The following is a 20501-nucleotide window of genomic DNA, read 5'->3' as shown; positions in this document are numbered from 1 at the left end:
TCGTCGTCATTACCGCCCCGCGCAGCCTGAGGCCATTAGCGGCGGCCCAGCCGGGCGCTGCCCAGCCAGCCGAGCGGGGTACCTTGAACGCGGTCGGACACCCTCTGCGCCGCGGGGGACGAATGGACGGCGAGCGCGCGGAACGTCATCATCCTAATGGGCCGTGGTAAATGGAGCGGCTCCGGGCGGCGCGGGCTGAGTGGTCTGCTCCGTGATCCAGAGCCGTACCCATTTCACGGTGTCTGCCCGGGACCTGACCACACTCAGTCACGGTGATGGAGAGCTCGGTGCAGTGTCCACATTTAAAGGGACCGGGGTGAGGGGGGGGGGGGGGGTTATTATGAGGTGCCATCATGGTAGCCGCCTGTATGCATTAACTTTCAGGGGGCTTGATCGGCCGTCGTGTCAAACGGATTTGTGGAATGACCACCACGCTCTCAGCGACGCATTACAAAGGGGCCGTCACCATGGCAACAAAGGACATTAAGATCTGTCTGCATGTCAATCATGAAAATGGATCCTAATTGTGCAGGCAGGAGATGAACGTTTCCCTCCAGTGTTAGCACACATTTCACACTTCTGACCTTGATGATTGCAGGCTTTTTCATTATACTTATTATCATTATTAATAATAATACAAATAATACCAAAGGTATTATTAATAATAATGGTATTATTATTAATAATAATGGTATTATTATTATTATTATTATTATTATTATTATTATTATTATTATTATTATTATTATTATTATTATTATTATTATTATTATTATTATTATTATTATTATTCATTCATTCATTCATTCATTTTCTACCGCTTTTCTTCACGAGGGTCTTCGGAGTGTCTTCGGGCGAGAGGCGGGATGCACCCTGGACTGGTCGCCAGCCAATCACAGGGCACATATAGACAAACAACCATTCACACTCACATTCATACCTATGGACAATTTGGAGATTATTATATTTAATATTTAAATTTTTATTATTTAATAATAATAATAACAATACATTTACACAATACATAATAATACATAATATTATATTTAATATTTAAATATTTATTATTTAATAATAATAATAATAATACATAATATTATGTATAATATTTAAATATTTATTATTTAATAATAATAATACCAATATTATTATTATTATTATTATTATTATTATTATTATTATTATTGTCAAACAACATCTTTAAATATCTTGAATACGTTAGCTAACCAGTTTATCTTATCAAAATAAATAGTGTCCAAAAATGTGTAGACTATGGACAAACTAACTAATTAGATTTGACTAATTAGATATGAAATCCTTATTCCAAGACAGCCCTAGTCCATAATAATAATAACACCAATAACACCATTATTATTATTATTATTATTATTATTATTATTATTATTATTATTATTATTATTGTCAAACAACATCTTTAAATATCTTGAATACGTTAGCTAACCAGTTTATCTTATCAAAATAAATAGTGTCCAAAAATGTGTAGACTATGGACAAACTAACTAAGACAGCCCTAGTCCATAATAATAATAACACCAATAACACCATTATTATTATTATTATTATTATTATTATTATTATTATTATTATTAGTAGTAGTAGTATTATTATTATTATTATTATTATTATTATTATTATTATTATTATTATTATTATTATTCCATATCCCAAGAACCAGATTTGGCTGCCGAAGACCAGGTCGCCTACGCACCCGCCCTTGACCTCCACCCAACACACGATGCACATAGGTGGTGGGTCTACGAGGGGGAGATCCCATGTGGTTTCTTCGGGCTGGGCCCGGCCGGGCTCCACGGGTGAAGGCCCGACCACCAGGCCTGGCTCCAGGATGAGGCCCCGGTATCCCACATCCGGGCAAGCTACGGTTCCTCCTCTTGTTCTTGTTCATATGGGTCTTCTGAATCACTCTTAGTCTGTCCCGTCACCTGGGACCTGTTTGCCTTGGGAGACCCTACCAGGGGCATATAGCCCCAGACAACATAGCTCCTTGGATCACTCGGGCACTCAAACCCCTCCATCACGATAAGGTGGTGATTCACGGAGAGGGGAATTATTATTGTTATTATTATTGCAACACGCTGGAATAAACACCAAAGGGATTGTCTTTTTGGACTGAGTCTTGCAAGATGAGGACAAAGGTTGCACACAGTGTTAGCATGGAACAGTACAAGAATTCCATAGAAACAACTCCTTCTATGTTTCGGCATGCTAACCATTATATGACTATTATGACTATGATATGACTATATGAGTCAGGTGTAAAGTGTCATACACAACCTTATGACTTGGATGTTCACAAGTATTTACGAGCAGAAAAATCACCAGATTCAGACAACAGGACATATTCCAGCGGGAATGTCGATCAAAAGAGACCCCCACCTTCTGGATCTGAGGGACATCTGACCGTGAAAACATTTTGGGAGTAGTCAGGAGGTCTCCCTTCCCGAGGGGGCCGCTCGACATTGTAGATGTTTGCATCATGCAGTAAAATGAATGAAAGACCAAGAATCTTGGCGAGTCTTTCTTAGAGAAGGCTCTCTTTGATTCTCTCTTCACGTCAGTGGGTACGTTAGGATTATAGCTGAACTTCCTGTCCACCATCAGAAAACGTAAGAAAACATCATTTAAAGCCCAGAGGGGAACAGATGACATAATACAGTTAGCAACTACACACTAGGGGTGTGAATACATATCTTCATGCACTGCCAGCAATACATATTTTAACGATATATGGAATTTTCTGGCGATACGATGCGATACGATTCACCCTCTTCACGATGCGATACAATGCGATAATCATTTCGTTCAAATCAGTGCAATCCAATATGATATGATGCAGTTTCTTGGGTAGACTTCTCCCTGTTGTGGGGGTCTGCATGTTCGTATTGCTGCCGTTGTACGGCTTCTTAACGCGGCATTCTTTGCGAATGACGGACGTTTTGTCCAGCTTTCCGCCGTTCTTTAAGAACCCGTAGTGTTTCCAAACATACCATTTAAACGTTGCGGGGGGGGGGGTTAAATGCTGCTTGCTACGGATGTCCATGCTGTTTTACTAGTAGTTGTATGTTCCTCACGGCTTCCGTCCGTATTCAATACAAAAGGCCAAATAATGATGATGCATTCATGGCGCCTGGGGAACAGCATATGGGGTGAAGTTGAACATTAATAAAACGGCGCTGGCATCGGATTTTACCGACACCCACAACTGCATCACGAAGAATCTAGATTGCATCCATACCCAGTGAATGAGCCAATGCACTTGAATAGCGCACATTTGCATCGAGGTATGGTAATGGTAATGGTAATGGTAATGGTAATGGTAATGGTAATGGTAATGGTAATGGTAATGGTAATGGTAATGGTAATGGTAATGGTAATGGTTTAATTTCATTTGAACATGCATCCGATTACAATTGAGTGCATCCCATAATCAGTTCACAGTTCCACATGTCCAAAAGGAGTAGGAAATACCCCTCCATCTGGTACTTTTACAACCAGTAACTGTTACATTTGTTCACTTCCTGCTTTCCATAATACAGTTTCTTTGTTTTTTTAAATAATATACCTCATACCGAAGTACGAGGTGATATGACCATCCAATGACATAATGGGTACCATAGTAAGTGTCAATATAGTGATATGTATAGCACATCATGACTGGTTCAAGACTCTTCATCCTTGTATTTAGCAAACATCAACTGCTTGTATTGTTTCTTGAATTGGCTCATCGTGCATTGTTTGAGGTCCTTACTCAATCCATTCCATAGTTTGATTCCACATACTGAAATGCTATGGCTTTTTAACGTAGTCCTAGCTTATAACTGTTTCAAATTTAGGTCTTCCCTGAGATCATATTTCTCCTCTTCATCGATTAATATTGATTATTTTCCACACCCTTATTCTACACATATGTCCAACTGTTTATGATGCTGTCTTTGTACCAAGTAGGAAGGTCTTCTGAGTGTCTTATATAAGCACAAACCTGTCTACAACATAGTGGAAAATATTCCATTCCTAAAAAGATGTGCCATAAAAACAGATCCAGGGAACCTTGTACTTCTTTTATGGGACTTTTCTTCAATACGTTTTGTCACCTATCAGTTTGTTCTTTAAATATGTATCACTAGTTAGCATGTCCACACGGGTTGGTTTGCAAAGTTCATTTATCAGTACGCGGCACCTCTGCTTGACAGCATTATTGTTTCTGGTGCTCTTCTCTGAAATGTCATGGTGGGCCTCAAGTACTGTCAACTAAATGCAGGCATGTTTCATGCACACAAAGATGCCCGTTCGTCAAGAGAAGGACTTTTAAGTGAAGCGGTGACAGCATGAGATGATGATTCACCCTTACAAAAAGCTTGAGTTAAACGCCTCTGGAAGAAGAATAAAATTGTATAACATGTAAAAAAAATGATGAAACATGTCCCCCGAAGCGGCGCCAAACAAACTCTGGATGCTAACTGGAGCTGACGGGGGCACAAAACTGATCAGGCCTCGGCAGTACAAGACGGTGAGCTTGAACGCAACGTCCCCAAATGTTGCTTTCCGACCAGCTTGGACTAACCCACCCCCCCCCCCCCCAGCAGCTGGATAATGAACATAGAGCCAACCAAAACAAAGACTAAACTCTCGTTTTCCTCAAAACAAAAGCTTGTTTCTACTTTCTTCGGTAATCAGCGGCAGAACATAGGTTTCGGGAAAAGATCAGTTGCCAACTAAAAATTGCTATGAAAGTGAAATTAGTGGATAGTTGCATCACCACCTCTTTATGCCTCTCATAGGTAAACTAAATCTGTAGCTGGGATTGGGCGTCCAGGTTTATAAAAACTTTGGTGTTGAATGAGTCCAATATGAAAATACATTTTATATAGTAACTGGATTTCTCAACTTTTATGACTTTGTCGTGTTTTGCTTATTTCATCACCTCCCTTGAGACTTGGAAGGCATCTCTACTGTTAAAAAGGTGGCGTTCTCCAGCACAAGCGGTTCCGATGTGGAGGCTGTTTATTGGTTACTATTGCTAGCCGGAGGGACGGTGCGGCAATCAATTGGGGAAGCAAACAATTAAGGCAAGAGAGGGGGCGGGCTGAACTGTGAACCCCGTAAATGACACATTTCATGTACGCGCACGGAAACGTTGGATCACGGCACCGTGAGGTCCATCAATCAATCAATGGGAGGTCAAGGGGTCGCTCTCGGTAGGCGCTCGTCAGAATGAAAAAGAAACATAATGAAGCCGAAGGCTGCCACTGACATGTTACTATTACTACGTTACTATTCAATTTTCCATAGGGGCCCTTTTGATGACTTTTACCACCAGCTGGGCTTCATTTATGGTCGGTGAGTTGGAACGCACACACAACGTCTCATGCTGGTCCTCGTGGGGGCTGACTGCATTTAGGTGGACTTCATGATGTACAAATAAAAGTACCACCACAACCAACATATACAAATAAAACATCTATTGATTAACTCATTCTATCCCAGCCATTTTTCAAGAGACAATCCCTTTAGCGGCGGCCAGGTGGCCATTTTCGGTGCGGTCCGTTTCCTGTTACCTTCTTCTTTTCCACCTCCCATGGTGAGGTTTATGTTTGGCGAAGTTTGGAATTTCCGACTCAAATCTACTTTCTTTTGTGAGCACCTGTTAGATCATCAAGTCTGAAAGACTTTACAATGAGTTCCTCCAAAGCCAACAAAATGAGTCCGGAGCGGTCCAGCGACAATGCAGCACAGACCCACAGCAGCAGAGGCGGGCGGGATAAATAATTTAGCATTCTTGTGCTCTGCCGGGTAATAAAGGTGACGTCTTTATGTTCCGTGTCTAAGTGAGACGGATGATGTTGAAAGGAGCGAATGTGACTTTACAGCAAAAGCGTCATCCGTCTGCTCAAGGAGCTGGCATAATGGCGTCTCCCGTTCATTCATTTTCCATTCATTCGCACACCGGCGAGGACAAACATATGTCCTTGTTTAATCTCGCTCAATTCTTACAGACAGGTTCATTATCTTCCACTTCCTGCTCCTCTAACCCGATATGCAGCTTTGCTAATTCATATTCAAGCATTGATTTGCAAGTTCCTCACAACGGAATATGCCGTACAGTAACTCAACAATGTAGTAAAAGTACTCCGCTTTCCTCAGACATACATTTGTGGCCCGCCACAGATAAAATTGTACTGCCACAGATTGATTTGCAAGTTCCTCACAACGGAACATGCCTGTACAGTAACTCAACAACATAGTAAAAGTACTCCGCTTTCCTCAGACATACATTTGTGGCCCGTCACAGATAAAATTGTACCGCAACAGATTGATTTGCAAGTTCCTCACAAGAGAATATGCCTGTACAGTAACTCAAGAATGTAGTAAAAGTACTCCGCTTTCCTCAGACATACATTTGTGGCCCGCCACAGATAAAATTGTACCGCCACAGATTGATTTGCAAGTTCCTCACAACGGAACATACCTGTACAGTAACTCAACAGCATAGTAAAAGTACTCCGCTTTCCTCAGACATACATTTGTGGCCCGCCACAGATAAAATTGTACCGCAACAGATTGATTTGCAAGTTCCTCACAAGAGAATATGCCTGTACAGTAACTCAAGAATGTAGTAAAAGTACTCCGCTTTCCTCAGACATACATTTGTGGCCCGCCACAGATAAAATTGTACCGCCACAGATTGATTTGCAAGTTCCTCACAACGGAACATGCCTGTACAGTAACTCAACAGCATAGTAAAAGTACTCCGCTTTCCTCAGACATACATTTGTGGCCCGCCACAGATAAAATTGTACCGCAACAGATTGATTTGCAAGTTCCTCACAAGAGAATATGCCTGTACAGTAACTCAGGAATGTAGTAAAAGTACTCTGCTTTCCTCAGACATACATTTGTGGCCCGCCACAGATAAATTTGTACCGCCACAGATCGATTTGCCGGTACCTGTGAGTCACTTTTTACAAACGCGCCATGGCAAAATACGCAATTCAGCGCTTACTTCACTGCATCTTTACACTGACAATGTTGAACCTTCATGGTACCTGAAGGTACCATGACTGCATTGTTTGTAGTACTGGTTGTACAGTAATTCCACATTAATTGCTGTTAATTGGTTCCAGAGCCTACCGTAAAAAGTGAATTTCCACAATGCAGGATACCTTATTAAAAAAAATTATATTTTGGTAGTTAGAACATAGAAAAGCTGTTCTTTTGAGCATTATTAGAGCCCTTTAGACATGAACTAACACCCCTATAGTCACTTCTACATTCTTATAACCCAATATATTCGACTTAATAAGAAAGGAAGACATACAAGACATAGCAAACCTGTTTACAACCTTGTACATGTCATTTTTAACATTATTGGAGTCCTGTAGACATGAAGTAACACCCCTATGGTCACCTTCACACTCCTATTTCCCAGTATAGAAGTTAGTGAATAAGACATAATATAGACTCATTGGGAGAGTTCCGTTTCCTGTGCAGTACTTCCTGTGGTGGCTGTTTCATCAGTGTAACATTACTGACACCTAGTGATCAGTGTAGAATACTACAGCTCATTCACAATGTCACAGACAGAATCGTTTAAACACCTTATATTTGTATTTATATTCATATTTCCTTCATTTAGACATTTTTATGCTTGAAAATGCTTCATTTAGGAAAAAAGCTATCTCAGGTTTGCCGAATATTCTGCCACAAAACAAGAATGATTTATTATTTTATGTTTTGTTTGTTTGTTTTTTAATTGGGATACAAGGAAGCAGTGAAATTGGAGGCACAAAGTAGCCAGAAATAACTGTACTTTATTCATCTTATACCAGCAGTTTTTAAACGTTAAAAAAACATATTTTGAACATTACATCATGCACCCTTTGAAAGGTTTTGGGTGTCAAATGGAGAAAAAAATTATTTAAAATGAAAAGCTAAGTGAAAAAGTGAAAGAGAAATGAAAGACGTACTATATCCTCACCCTACACATAATAATAATATATATAATACCTTTTAATAAGGTGTTTTTTATAAAGTTAGGTGTATACTTCATAATTCCATACATACATATCATAAAGATATTTATTTACTGTGCATTCAAGATAATAAACCAGAGATAAACCAGAGTTGGTTTGAGTTTTTTGTGATTAATCGCATTAGCAACAATAAATGGGCAAATGATATTAGTTATTATTAGTTTATTGATTAGTTATTAGTCATTATTAATCACGAGTGAATGCAACCCCTGGACTATCCACAAAGGAACCCCAGCAGGTCCCAAATTCAGCGCGTTGGACCAAGAAAAACCCCGCCTGGTCAGCGGGGCACATCGTTAATCATGACCAAAACCCCAGGACGTGGGCAAGCGGCTCGGGCAGGTGTTTGGTTGCTGTCGTCAGCGATGGCGGCTTGCGGGGGGCTGGCCCCTGATCACCGCGCACATTGGTTTAACGCCTCCGTTTGTGGAAGTCCTTCTGGCTGGTGCTGCAGCTCATGCTAACTGACTCCAGATGTCGTTTTAAGATGTGTAGCAAAGCCTGCCTTCTCACAAAGATGTTCTTTGTCAAGTGGTGGGGTGGGTGTAGTAGGCTGAAATATGAGGTATTCATGAGTAAAGGGTTATAATATGTCAGGATTACAGTCAATAAAAAAAATGCACATCTTATGGGAGTTAAAAGGGTGGGCATACAGAATATGGAAATCTATTGTGTACACCTATCAATGCACACGCTCTTTGAATTCTAAAAATAATAACAGATAAATCCTGGTCATTCCTGACCCAATCGTACCTTAAATAATAACAGATAAATCCTGGTCATTCCTGACCCAATCGTACCTTAAAAGTAAACCCACCCATCCCGGGGGGGGGGGGGGGTAACGGGGGCCGTCTGTCGCTGCGTCAGGAGGCGCAATCTGTCGATAAAAAGCCCATAAACATCTGGAGGTGTTTGGACAGTCAGTCTGAGGATTTTGAGCACGGGCCAACGTTGAAGCACATCATCTGCCGTGATGCCTTCACATACTTTCACCTGGTGGACATGTTGACAGACGCAACGACCCGCCCACCCCCACCCCCAAACAGATGGGCTGTCAGTAGGATAGCAGACGCTTGTCAGGGATTTTTTTTTACTTTCGTCCCAGACGTTTAGCTGACTTCACTTTGATTCCAGGGAAGTGATACAGTTGTGTGGCTGGACGGCTGAATAGAAAACAGTCAGCAACCGTTTACACCCGCCAAGCCCGAATGGAGCTGGAGTTGGTGCAAAGCTGTATATACGTGCAGGCTGAGGTCACAGTCCACTTGCAGTGGGGCTGGCAAAGGATTATTATTAAACCATTTCATTTAAAAAATAATTTTTTGCTTAAAAGAAAGTCTTTTTTATTTTATAAGTAAAACTGTAGTCTGCATTTCTACATTTTCTTATCATCCAAAAATGGCTTTTAGGCCACCAAAATGAAACGAAACAGCACATGCTTTTTACCAGACAGGAATTATATGCTAATATTTATGCTACGTGTTACTGTCTCCATCAATGTAAAGTCAATGTAAAGTTAAAATACATAGTCAGAAAAACAAGTAGTAGCACTTTTAAAAGCAGCCTCATCTTTCCATCTGACGCAGCTCTGCAGGTTATTACAATACGGGGAGACACAGACAAAAAAAAGTAGTTGAAGTTTGTTGCCTTCAGGGTCCTCACAAGGACCACGGTCTTCACGCACCAGCTGCCAATCATGTTAATGAGCGCCCGCAGCCCCTGCAGCCTCTGCAACACCGAAGGTCTGGCTGGCAGGAGCGCCCGGCGTCTCCCACATGGTGTCCTGCTCAGGCCGCACACAACTGCAGGCATGACACATGACACACATTGTGTGCTCTTTTTACTCAACACTCCGACTTGGACTTGTAAACGCCACAAATGACGTATAAAGTTACAGTGGTGTGAAAAAGTGTTTGCCCCCTTCCTGATTTCGTATTATTTGTCACACTTAAATGTTTCATATCATTTAGTCACTGAGACAACACAACTGAACACAAAATGCAGTGTTGAATTGAAACATTTTATCATTAAGGCAAACCAACGTTTACCCCCATCACTTTTTTCCACACTCTATCAACGCCATTTCTAAAGCTTTGGGACTCCAACCACAGTGAAAGCCATTATCCACAAATGGCCGAAACATGGCAGAGTGGTGAACCTTCCCAGGACTGTCCAAAATGACCCCAGGAGGGCAGCAACAACAACAACATCCTAAGAACAGCAGGCCTCACTTAAGGCCTCAGTTGAGGTCAGTGTTCATGACTCCACCATAAGAAGGACATTGGGCAAAAGCAGAGTTCCAAGACCAAGACCACTGCTGAACAAAAACAACATTCAGGTTCATCTCCTAAGACCTTTGGGAGAATACTCTACAGCAGGGGTGCTCATTAAGTCGATCAGGTGGTACTGGTCGATCGCGGCGTGACATTAAAAAAATATCATCCTAGCATCAATGCCGTCACTTGATATACAGGGCAGCCATTCAGATGACAACTGAATGTTGCCCTTCGGGTGACCAATCAAATCAAACAACGTCTCTAAGTGCAGCAGAACTTACGATGTCAGCCTATCATCCACTTGATTGACATACAGGACAACCAGTCAGATGACAACTGAATTTTGACCTTTAGGTCACCGCTCATGCGTAAACAACGATGCAAAGTGCTAAGCTAGTCGGCGAATTGCGTCAGATTTTAAGCCCTCGCTAAAGTTTATGGTCACTAAAATGAGTGAAGTAGCTGGACCAAGTAAAAAGGCAAAAACATATCACTTCCATACGGAATGGGAGGTGGACTTTTTTTTTTCACAATGTCTTTTTCGAAGTGCGTTTGCCTGGCTAACCTGGCTATCAGCAGCTACTGTCCGGACTATGCATCCCTGGCTGATTCAATTCAGTGCAAGTCATCAAAGTAAACTCAGGTAATTACAAAAAATGTTAATAGTTAATTATGTGTGTTTTGCAATATTGGCTCATTTGGTTATGTAAGGTACATCAACATACATTGTACGTACAAATACATTTGAAAATAAATAGATGTTTTGCATTTTTGTAGTGGGTAGATCATTTTGACTCGGCCATTTTAAAAGTAGCTTGCATGCTGAAAAAGTGTGAGCACCCCTGCTCTACAGTCTAACAAGACTAAAGTGAATTGTTTAGTGGTTAATTTATATATTTGACGCTGGAAGGAATACTTTGACACCCTTCTTAATCCCACTGACATACCTTCCATGGAGGAAGTTCCATCACCATGGCTGAGGTATCCGGGATGGTCAAAATGCTCCCCAGTGGCAAATCTCTGTGAGTTTCATCCGGAATTCCTCAAGACTCTGGATTTTGAGTGTCTTGGCTGACACGTCTCTTCAACATTGCGTGGAAGTCGTGAACAGTACCTCTGGATTGGCAGACTGGGTTGGTCGTCCCCCTTTTCAAGAAGGGCGGCCGGAGGGTGTGTTCCAACTATAGAAGGATCACACTCTTCAGCCTCCCTGGGAAAGTCTAAGGTACAACCGTTGGTCCAACCTCGGCTACAGGAGGTGCAATGTGGTTTTGGTCCCGGTCGTAAAACACTGGACCAGCTCTACACCCTTGCAAAGGTACCCCCCAGTAGGGTACATGGGGGATTGCCCAACCAAAAAAGGCATTCGACCATGTCCCTAGCGGTGTCCTGTGGGGGGTGCTCTGGGACTATTTCATTCAATTTCATTCATTTTCTACTGCTTATCCTAATGAGGGTCGCGGGGTATGCTGGAGCCTATCCCAGCTGTCTTCGGGCAAGAGGCGGGGTACACCCTGGACTGGTGGCCAGCCAATCACAGGGCACATATAGACAAACAACCATTCCCACCCACATTCATACCTATGGACAATTTGGAGTCGCTAATTAACCTAGCATGTTTTTGGAATGGGGGAGGAAACCGGAATACCCGGAGAAAACCCACGCATGCACGGGAAAGAAAGGAAAGCAGAGATCATTTTTCCACCCAGTTACGAACTGGGGACCTTTCGCGTGTTAGGCGAAAATGATAATCACTACACTATGGAAACCACCCTAACAATTCCATCAAAAAAAAATTAAGATGTGTAGTGAAGCCTGTGTTTTTTTCTTCACTGCTGTCATCTTTGCTCGTTAATGTTATCATTATTTCCACGATTGTTGTTAAATGAAGTACACCCAAGATACATCGGAAGAAAACATGACAGTTTTGTGACATCAGATTAGAACCCACAGCCCGGAAACAAGCAGTAATCACCGGCTCAGCGTCAAGTGGAACTGATGACAAAAAGGGGAGGAAACAAAGTTTACATTTGTGAAGCAAATCAAGTGTGAGTGTGATGTTATTTCACGCTGCTGGGAGCACTCATGCGCAGTCGCTTCTTGATCAAAGCGCAGAAGTAAAGAGATGCAGAGATCAATTCTGTCATGCTCGGATGGCGAGTGGAGTGCCGTGGTGTCAGCGTTGCACGCTGCGGCATCTTAATACTTGGAAACACAAAAAAGTCTGATAGACCCGCATGTCACATGAGAGCTAATCACGTCTAATGGAGGCGTGCGTACACCAGAGGCACAGGGCTTATTATTGCGGCTAAATTATTCATGAGCCTCGAGTAAAAAGTACTTAAAGGGACTCCCGCAGGACACGGAGGAGACCACATTCCATACATGCTGAGGAGAGCTAAACCGGGGGTGTCCAAAGTGTAGCTCGGGGGCCAGCAGCTGCCCGCAGCTTGTTTATTTTTTCTTTTAAAAATCAAATTAAACAAGAAAACTGCCCAAACAACAATGGAAGCTGGAAATTACTAATGTGGCAAGAAAAATATGAAATGTCTAATTTGCCTAATCAAATCGTGAAGCATGTTGATTTTCATGGAGAGAAAAATTGAGTAAAAGTGAGTTTTGTTTTTATGCCATTGAGGGACCCGCTGCTCGTTGAGAAGAGCCATACATGCTTTCTAGATTTGTCGCTTGTCAGTTTTTTTCTCGAGGGGTCTGAACACTTGCGTCTAACTTGGCAACACAGATCCCTCCTGTTACCTCTTCTTATTCTCTGGTGTTTTTCTACTTAACTCATTCGCTACCACAGGCGTGTGTCGCAACGCCACAATAGAAGAGAATGCTTCTGGTGCAGTTTTAAGCCAGAAAAACGGTCACAAGGTAAGAGAAGGGCATTTTGTAAGAACTCGGCCTGTAACCATAGTAACCATAGTAATAGTGAAGTGAAAAGTGTTTTGCAGTGTTGAAGAGATTACACATCGAGGGGAAATTGAAACATGTGCACACACACAGTTGAGTTCCAAATGTGAAAACTGTAAATAGTTGACGGTGTTATATTCGTAAACAAATTGTATCATCAGCTTAGGGATCAATGCTTGCTAAGTTTAGCTACACGATAACATCGGCTCCTGCTGCCTTTCTTAAGACTCTTCCTATTTGTCACGAGCCATATGACATTGAAACGTTCTTCTGCGGCACTTGGGGCACAACATCCAATCAGATGCTGCAAGCATAAAAACAATATTCCTCAACCCGAGTAGATACTAATCTACCGTCCGATCATTATGATGGTCCATGCCAGAGGAATGGGGATAGCGGCGCTGGCGAAAGCGAATAGCGGCTTTCATAATGACGACCCTGGTGATAGCGGTTAGCGAGCAGCCTGCGCTGTCAGTAGAGTATAGTGGTGCTGACAATTGTGGATAGCGATGATTGCGATAGCAGATAGGGCTGCTGGCAATTGTGGCACTGCTAATAGCAGATACCGACACTGGCTGCTGACGATTCTGGCACCGGCTCTCACGGATAGCGACTTTCACGAATGTGGCGTTGGCTAGAGTGGTGCTCAATAGGGGTGTGCAACGCAGCTGGTATTTGTATTTGTATTTGTATTTGTATTTGTATTTGTATTTGTATTTGTATTTGGATCTGGATCTGGATCTGGATCTGGATCTGGATCTGGATCTGGATCAGCCATAACCTCATATAGCTGAACTTAAAGGTACCAAATACCACCCAGAAGTGCATCCAATTCTACACAAGTTCATAAACCTTACTTACTTAACCGTTTCAGGCCAATGTGAACGCTACACTGTGAACAGCCTTAATGTTAGCGAGCTAATGCTAACAGAGCCAACAGGAGAACGCCCAACTGCAGAAGTAAATAGCAACTAAATGCATAATCATCACCCGGTAAAACTCTGCTATTACTGTTGAAAACAGCATCTGAAACCCAGCTGAGGTGAAAGGTGTTGTGTTTATAAAGCAAAATACGGATGCTAACTAACTAAGTGTAGCCTCCTCCGTTGCTGTGAGGGGCAGGCAGACTGCTCTGTGTCGCTCTGTCCCCGCCCCCGACTGCTGAACACCCGTCACTCATTACCATTGGCCATAACAGATAGCTGTGCTAGTGAAAGCAGATCGCCGTGTTTGGATAGTGGCTTTCACAAATGTGGCACAGGCTGTAGTGGTTAGTGGCTTTGCCGATTGTGGCACTGGCTACAGTGATGCTGGCTATAGTGATGCTGGCTATGTTGGCACTGGCTACAGTGGTACTGGCTACAGTGGTGATTGCTATAGTGGCACTGGCTATGGTGGCACGGTCTACAGTGGTGTTGGATATAGCAAACTGGCTATAGTGGTGCTGGTTATGGTGGCAATTGCTATAGTGACACTGGCTACAGTGGTGATTGTTATAGCAGCGCTGGCTATGGTGGCACTGACTACAGTGGTGCTGGACACAGTGAACTGACTATTGTGGTACTGGTTATGGTGGCACTTACTATAGTGACACTGGCTACAGTGGTGATTGCTATAGTGGCGCTGGTTATGGTGGCACTGTCTACAGTGGTGTTGGATACAGTGAACTGGCTATAGTGGCGATGGTTATGGTGGCACTTGCTATCGTGACACTGGCTATAGTGGTACTGGCTATAGTGGCACTGGCTACAACTTGGCACTGGCTAAAGTGGCACTGGCCACAGCTTGGCACTGGCTATAGTGGCACTGGCTACAGCTTGGCACTAGCTATAGTGGCACTGGCCTCAGCTTGGCACTGGCTATAGAGGCACTGGCTGCAGCTTGGCACTGGCTATAGTGGCACTGGCTGCAACTTGGCACTAGCTACAGTAGCACTGGCTACAGCTTGGCACTGGCTATAGCTTGGGACTGGCTATAGTGGCGCTGGCTACAACTTGGCACTGGCTATACTGGCACTGGCTACAGTGGCGCTGGCTTCAGCTTGGTACTGGCTATAGTGGTGCTGGCTACAGCTTGGCGTTGGCTATAGTGGCATTTGATACAGTGGTACTGGCTACAGTGGCACTGGCTACAGGGGTGCAGTGCTGGCTTGGTGACCTTTCTGTTTTCACAGAGAAAAGGTTTCACGATGACTCCAAACTCATAATTCTTAAATCCTAACAAATTGCTAACATCCTGACATTCTGTAAAGCAAACGGGGGGGTCTTGTGTTGTCATACAATATTTATAGTGTGTCGTTGCGTGAAGAGACAGCATGCGGCGCACAGACACAATGGTGAGACCTCACAGGGCGAGTGATATTAGTGCACTATTTCTACAACTGGTCTTTAATTTATGTTATGTGGCTTATCAAGCACGGGGGGGCCACTAGACTTCACGCTGATGTTGTAGTATCTCACAGCGGGACCTCCACTGGAAGCCTTGTGAAAAGATTCTGTGGCTGCCGTCAAGCTGGCGGGGATTTAAAAAAAAAAAACTAATTGATTCGCAGCTATTTTGAATGAGGTATGAATGCTGAGCGTGCCGGCGATGTCTTTTGTCCAAGGTTTTTCAATACGAAGAACGCCATTATTTCACCGCCGCATGCACTTCCCCTCTGAGCCATCCCTTGATCAATCTGCAATCATGTTATTATTGGCCAGCTATATTTCCCACAATGAGCGGCAGATTGAAGCGCTGCGTTGAATGGAGGCTTAATGGATGGCTGGAGGAAGCTGACACAGACGCGTTAATTAGACCTCCGCCGCCATCTTACCAGCCTCATCTCAGATGTGGGTTACAATACCTTTTATCCCTTCACGGCGCTCATATTCTCCCAAGCACTCCCAGCACTGAGGATTTCACTGCTGCTCAGTGACAATGTGCAGCGGCTCTTTTGGGTACAATAGGCATTTTTCCCTTTCAATTCAATCAAAATTGCGAAGTAACGTAATTCCGTCTTATGTCATGCGTGTATGTGGGTTAATGTCAGAACATAGCACCATGTTAATTAGCATTGTTGTCTAATGTAAACGATGTAAACTTATTAGCCACATAGCTTTAACTTTGTATTTTGTTTGATTGCGATGCAGCAAAGTATGTTAACAGACTGGCTGTTAGCATTTTGAGCAGTGATTTGGACGCCATTAAATAGCAATAGTACCGTGTTGCATTTCTCGCTTATATCAAATTCATTAGCGATGTTGTACTTCATCCCTTACGAAAAGAAAATATATTTATCAATATATTACTTTAAATATATTGTATTATATTATAATATATTATTTTTCCATTATATTTTCCAATATACATGAAAACATGGAATAATATATTTTTGTACATATATTATACAATATATTATATATTCATGTAATATATGGCAATATATTGCAGAATAAACAAATGATTGCTGCTTTAAATATATTGAAATATATTAAATCAAAATATACAATATGTGAGTCTATATATCCCAAATTATATGCAATTTTATATATGTAAAAATATAGTCCTTTTTTGGTCTTGATCGCAAGATATTTTGTATATGTATCAATATATACACATATATGATCTATGTATATATTGCAATATATTGGAAAATATAAACATAAGATCCCAGATATGGAAATATATTTCCTAATACATAGCATTATATTTGCCAATATACTGCAATATATATTATTTCCGTAAGGGATGGCTTGAGACTGCATCCATTTGAACCCAAAATACCCTACTACATTATTAAATATGTTAACAAGCTAGTTGCTAGCATGGTTGACATTTGGACAGTGTTACTGTATTCACAAAACTGTGTTGCATTTAAGTTTTTCATGAAGTTGTGGGTATTTAAGTACTGCAGATGATGCCGACGTCCCAGCGACACAACCCACAAAGAAAACACAAGCCCGACCATGACTTACCAATTTAAACCTGGCTCAAAGAGGTCATGACTCGAGACTGATCATGACGCGTGCATTTGAAAAGTAACATGGAGGAACTTTACCGCATGTTAGTAATATAGCCTACTCGGCCGGGGAATAGCTTAACAAACTATCTGTTAGCATGAATAACATTTGGATCGTGTTTCTGAAAGCTAACACAAAGCTAATCGTGTTGCGTTGAGCGTGAGAGGCACAGCATACTTTCAATGTTACTGCAGATGTGTCAACATGTACAAATTTATCGTACTCAACGTACAATTTGACTCTTGAATACGCTTGTATTCTTCACTGCACTTGAGTATGAAGGAACTTTACCGTTCAGTGGCAAAATAGCCTACTACGTTTTTAACATATTTAATAACGTTTACTATAGAGTAACAAACCAACTGGTATTTTGGACCTTTTGATTACGGATTTTGTTAAATCCGTTGGCGAGTAAACTGACACGTCATCACGCGAGTTAAGTTACTCTGACGGCCATCTCGCCTACACACCACAAACCAGAACAGAACTGATGTAATATTTAGCACATACATTTAATGTTTTCTGTTGTTTATGAACCACTAAGTCACAATATGTTAACAAGCTAGCACCTAGCATGATGGCTAATAGCGTATGCTTGCTATGTAGCACAATACTGGGATTTATCAGATAGAATCTGCCTCCGACCAGCCCAGGGTGGACCCCGCCTCTTGCCCGTAGTCAGCTGGGATAGGCTCCAGCATAACCTGTGATCCTAGTGACGATAACCAGCATAACAAATGATTGACTGGATGGATGAATCCGCCTCAATTTTGCTGGTTGGTAGCAACACAACCTCGGCCTTTTATGCAAATATTTGTATTATCTTTCAAAAAGTCGTGCTTTTTGTCCTTTGGCAATATTTCCTTACTGAGATTGTGTAGCCTGAAGAATATCATTTGTTTTACCAACATGTAATCACATGAAAGCTTCTGTCCATTTGTCATGCTTATTAATCACCGTATTTACTTGTATTTTTTTCTTTTAATTATTTATCACCTTGACGTCTTGCGTGTCACTGAACATTTATTATTGAGAGGCAGCCAATGGCTCCATGCCAGCGTGGACTACAAACATCTGTTCACATTATGGATGAATCAATTATATGTCCACATGTGCCAGGCCTGTGGGTCCTTATTATTGGAGGGGGGGGGGGGGGCTGCAGAGCCAGGGTTACATGAACCCCCCCACCAACAACCACCACTGCCATGCATCAGCCATGACTCATAAGCAACAAATAAACAACAACCTGTCAGCGTGCACCTAAACACAGCAAAGGAGTTGCAAGTAAAACAGTGGGATACTCCTGTCATATAAAGGATCTTTGACTAGCATTTTTTTGCAGCAAGTCCTTTAAAACAGCAGGGCCGTTCTGTCATATCGGTACATATCTCCCCGTCTGAGTGACCGGTAAACCCCCATCCTTCCAACTGTCGGCCCCTGCGGCGGCGGGTGACAGGCCCCGCAGAGGCCAGCGGGGGGAAAAGTCACTTCCATCTGGTCCAGTTGGATCAACATGGGGGGGGCCGCGGAGGGCCGTGTGTCCCTCTGCATCAGTGACAAAAGCGATTGCTGACATGTTTGTTCCTTTTGGGGGGAAAAAAACAAAGACATTGTTTCGACGTTTAGGCGCCTCCACTGTTTGCTTGCTTCCATCAGCCAGTCTTCATGCAGTCATTCCAGACGCTTCTGCTGTTTGCTTGCTTCTGTTACCTGGTTTTCTTGCAGTCACTGGTCGGTCAACATCATGACAGAAAGAGCCATGACTGGTCGGTTCTTCCACCGAGTCTTGATGGAGTCATTGATCAGTCAACATGTAAATCATTACAGGTTTGGTTGGTTCCATCACATGGACTAATACGTCAGTCATTACAGGCAGTGCTCAGTTTGCTCAGTTCAGTCCCCCGTTTTGATGCAGTCCTTGGTCCATGGACATGCCAATCATTCCAGCCACTTTCACTTGTTTGCTTGTTTCTGTTGCCTGGTTTTCCTGCAGTCGTTGTTAGGGTCGGGCATCAAACATCGATTGGAACCAGTTCTGACATTCCGATTTTCACGGAACCGTTCATTTTTTTAACTTCCAGCGCCCATGTTGGGTGATTGGCCAGCGGCATAACATCAAACGGAAAGAGGCGGCAAGTGAGCGTTTGTGTTCATCCATTTGAACCAGGGAAGCAGGGTCTTTTAGCAAGAGACAGAGACACACTAAAGGAATATGCCAAAACATGTTTGGCAGGCGCGTTCACAGAAAGATTCATACTTCAAAAGATTTGGGGGTCCCAAAACCCCCAATATGAACAAAAATGTCCCTTGTTTTTATCTTTGTGTCCCAGGAAACAGATTGTTTGATTTCATGCAGGTATTGACTTGTCAACATGTATTTCATGACAAGCGTTGTCACTCAATGTCACATTCGTCACCTAGCCTTTATGCAGTCATTGCTCGGTTGACTTGTCAATCAATACAATCTAAAAGAATATAAAAGAATAATTCAAATAAAAGGTCGAGACCATGATAAAAGCTCAACATCAAATCAGCTATTATAAGTCCTCCATGTTAGAGTGGCTAACCCCCCCGCACCCCTCCCCAACGCAGTCCACATCTCCGTTAGCGATGAGACGCTGGCTAATTACTCCGTGTTCAGCCCGAGTGTGAAGGTCACTGACAGAAGCAATCAGGTGGCTTAATGACTCATTATTGCAGTGTGTTTATTAGCTCGGGGGTCAGTGGAGCATGCTAGCGTTCCTGCCCTTTAACGTCACCCACCCCCCACCCCCCACCCCACCGCCTCAATTTTTAAGCAGAGGGAACAGATTAGGGGTGCATGTTTTGATACATTTTCCCTCTTTTGTGTGTAGTCGTTCCGTTGTTTTCATGCTTATATTCGAAGCAATGGTTGCCCATCTTTCCTCCATGTTTCTCCATGATTTGAATAAGATCGTGAATGAAAACCTGCCCTCTTTAGGAAATAAATGCATCCACAAACTAGTTCTGTGAAGGCACTTTTCCTGCATGTCATGCCAAATGGGCATCAAAGTCTTCTTTTCCGTGTGAATCCAGTGAATAACAGTGATAAAAGTGAACAAATAAAATCAAATCAAACAGGGTCACACATCACTGGAAGGGCAGCAAATGGCTACTGAAGTGGAAGTCATTCTTCCCCCCACTAGTGTCTGGAAAAAAAGGAAAAAAACATGAAGTCTGGTCAAAAAGCAAGTTGTCATTTTGCCTAAAGCGCAGCA

Source organism: Doryrhamphus excisus, linkage group LG15 (assembly GCF_037039965.1).
Source record: "Doryrhamphus excisus strain RoL-2023G ecotype Guam linkage group LG15, RoL_Dexc_Guam_v1.1, whole genome shotgun sequence".
NCBI lineage: Eukaryota > Metazoa > Chordata > Actinopteri > Syngnathiformes > Syngnathidae > Doryrhamphus > Doryrhamphus excisus.
Note: the sequence above shows the minus strand (reverse complement) of the source record.